The sequence below is a fragment of the Musca vetustissima genome, unplaced genomic scaffold (genome assembly GCF_032173495.1).
Source record: "Musca vetustissima isolate MV318-11 ecotype Yass unplaced genomic scaffold, APGP_CSIRO_Mvet_v1 utg81901, whole genome shotgun sequence".
NCBI lineage: Eukaryota > Metazoa > Arthropoda > Insecta > Diptera > Muscidae > Musca > Musca vetustissima.
This window is the reverse complement of record NW_026877147.1, coordinates 110,916-114,539: the sequence shown is the minus strand read 5'-3', so window position 1 is coordinate 114,539 and position 3,624 is coordinate 110,916.

The window sequence follows — 3,624 nt, the reverse complement described above, 5'->3', positions numbered from 1 at the left end:
TTCTATTGTCTATAGAAGAGCTAGTTGTTTTTTATCACGTACATAATACCAAGAAGTCTCGCTTTGTCTATAAAGAACTTAGAGATTTTCCTTCTTCCCTATATAAGTCCAGAAAAATTCGGGTTTTCTGTGGACAATATAAGGGTCTTAAAATAAACCATTGAAGTACCCTGGGTTTTTTATGGACTAGGCAATCACTCTGGATCTTCTATGGCTAATAAAAGCCCTTCAGGTTTTCTGTGAACAATATAAGCCTTCTGGGTCTTCTATAACAAGTTGAAGTACTCTGGGTCTTTTATGAACATTAATCTCTTTGATATTTCTAGAATCAATAGAAACCCTCTATATCTTCAATGGACAATAAAAATCCCTCTGGGTTCTCCCATAGACAAAAAACCCTCTGTTGAACAATAATATCTTTGATATTTCTGGAAACAACAGAAACCCATAGGTCTTCAATGGTCAAAAAATCCCTCTGGGTTCTCCCATGGCAAAAGAATCCCTTTGTGCCTTCTACGGACAATCAAATTCTGCAGGATTTTCTGTGAACAATGGAATTCCTCTTGGTCTACTATGTCCATGTAAATTTATTTATGTCTTCTCTGAGACTTCTCTATTCAATAGAAGATCTCTGGAAAAATTGGAGTCAAAGGAATACCTTGAAGTCTACCATAAAAGTTCTCTGGGTCCTCTGGATCTTCAATGGACAACAGGAAACCTCCGAGAAATATATAATAGTATCCCTGAGAGTCTTCTATAAAAAATGGAAAACCTCCGGTGACCTCTAAAATCAATATAAACAATCTGAGGCATCTATGGACAATAAAATCTCTCTGGGTCTTATCTGGGCAATATAAGCCTTGTTGGGTTTCTCTGGGTATTTTATGGACAAGACAATCGCTTTGGATCTGCTATGGTGAATAAAAGCCCTTTGGTTATTTCAAATTTAATATAAAACCGTGAGTATTACATGAATACTGTAGCTTTATGGATTTTGTTCCGTTTGAGTTATTTTATTATTTATATAGACCTTATATTGTCCATAAAATTGCTGCAGTTCGGCATCTTCGTATATAAGACTAAAAGGTCTTCCATTATCTAGGGAAGTTCCGAAGTCCTCTAATTACTTATGGAGGTCTTCCATTGCTAATAGGAGTTCTGAAAAACTATTAAAAATTGTTTCCTTCCCTGTTTAAAGCAGAAGACCTCCGAGAAATTGGGACCTCTATAGTCAATATAAACAATATGGATCTTCTATGGACAATAGAATCTTCCTGGGTCTTCTCTGGGCAATATAAGCCTTGTTGGTTTTCTCTGGATCTTTTTATGGACTAGAGAATCGGTCTGAATCTTCTATGGTGAATAAAAGCCCTCTAATTATTTTATAGATAACCGAAACCCCCTGGGTATTCCATGGGTAATGTAGCTTTATGGATCTTCTTCCATTTGAGTTATATCGACCTTCTATTGTCCATAAAATGTCTGCAGGTCAATATCTTCTTATATAAGACTAGTGAGTCTTCCATTATCTAGGGAAGTCCCGACGGCCTCTAGTTCCATATGAAGAACCCGGAGGTCTTCTATTGTCCATAGAAGGTATGTAAACCAAAATTTTTTTCTTTCCCACTTTGAAATTTTTCCTACCGACTACATCTATCCACCAGCCATTGCAATAAATTGTCCAACAATTCTTGTTTGTTATTGTATTTTTTAACAAAATAATTTAACAGCAAATCAAATAGACATTAATTCATCATTTATAATAATAATTATTATTATTACAATAACAAACATCCAACTACAAACAGCAACATGACTGACAACATCAGTGGAACGAAACACCAAAAACAAACAATACCACAAACACCATAGAGATAACAACAATCAAACAAGTGGTAACAGCAATAATAACAACAACAGTATTTACAAGCAAATATAAAAATCGCCGCCGTTAAAATTCACTAACTAAAAAAACTCGAACATTACTTAATTTGTTGTTAACCATGAAGTTTAGAGCGGTGCACAGCAGTAGATAGGTGCTGAGGTGCCACAAATCGAACGCATAAAATGAGCGAGTTTGAAGTGTTGCACACAGCCAGCGAACGGTGCGGCAGTCATGCGGCGGCCATTGCATGAATTTCAAATTTGGGAGTTGGTGCAAAATAATTCACACACCAAAAACAACAATTCGAACATTTTCACAAAAAAAGAGTAGCAACAACAACAACTGTAAATATTACACTAATAAATATATCATAGTTCGGTCGTACTAATGATAATTGGTTCAAAAAAGCCAACTAGTTAGACACTCTATGTTGTTGTTGGCTTTTTGGCAAAACCATGTGTGTGTTGGCAATTATAGGCCTCTCTTGAAAATCTAAACAATTTTTTTCGGAATATTTTTTCGCTTTTTATTGTTTTTGTCTATAAAAAAATCAGAAACATTTGTTACGCTGCTATTCTAGGCTTTTGTCATTGGTATTTGTTTTAGTTGTTGTTATTGCTGCTGCACTGCAAATATGAGATGCGCATAAATTTACACCTTATTGCCCCCTATAGTTTTTTCTACCAAAAAACAGCAACAACAACACACAATACAGTTCGCAATTTACAATGGATTCATGTTAACATAATCTCAGACATCGACTACGTGCAAACACTTTTGGTATTTGAAATTGGAGAGAACAATTTTTTCTAGAGGTGAATTATTATTTGGTAGGTAGATGGGGTCAATGTGGGCAATAAAACAGAAAAGCATACGACCTCAAGGAATCATAGTGAATCTCTGGTCCTTTAAAAACCAATAGATGGCTTCTGTAGTCAATAAAATTCACCCTGGACATTCTACGGGCAAAAGAATACCTCTGGGTTTGTTGTGGATAAAGGAGGTCTCTGAAACCCTTAGAACTTTTCTGTAGTCAAAATCTGGACCATATGAGCTCTCAGAGTCGTCAATAGAAAATATAAGTCCTTTGTATATTCGATAGACCATTGAAGATATCTTGACCTTATATAGACAAAAGAAATTCTCTGAGAATTATGTAGACAATAGACTCTGGGCATACTGAAGAAAAGGTGTATATAATAAGTCTTTTAATGTATATGGAATACCCAATAGAATAATAATATACTTTTTATTGCCTAAAGGAGGTCCACAGTTCTTGTATTGTCTATAGAAGGTCGAGTTGTTTTCTACCATGTGGAGAAGACCAATAAGTCTAATATTGCCTTGAAAATACTTAGAGGTTTTCCTCTGGAGAATACCAGAAAATGATATATTAACCTCGGGTCTGTTGTGGACAATATAAGCCATCAGGGTTTCTATAAACAATATATGTCCTCCGGGTCTTTTATGGACTAAAGAAAGAATCTCTTTAGTTCTTCCATGGCCATTAAAAACCCTTTGGGTCTTCTGTGGACAATATAAGCCATCTGGGTTGTCTATAAACAATTCTCTGGGAATTATATAGACAATAGAAGCGCACTGTACCTACTGATAAAGTCATTTGGAGCTCTCTGTGTATTCGATCGACAATAAAAACTTGCTTCAGAAATATACGGGTCTGGGTTTTCTATGACTCTTCTAAAGAAAATAGAAGCCCTCTGATTTTTTATGGACAATAG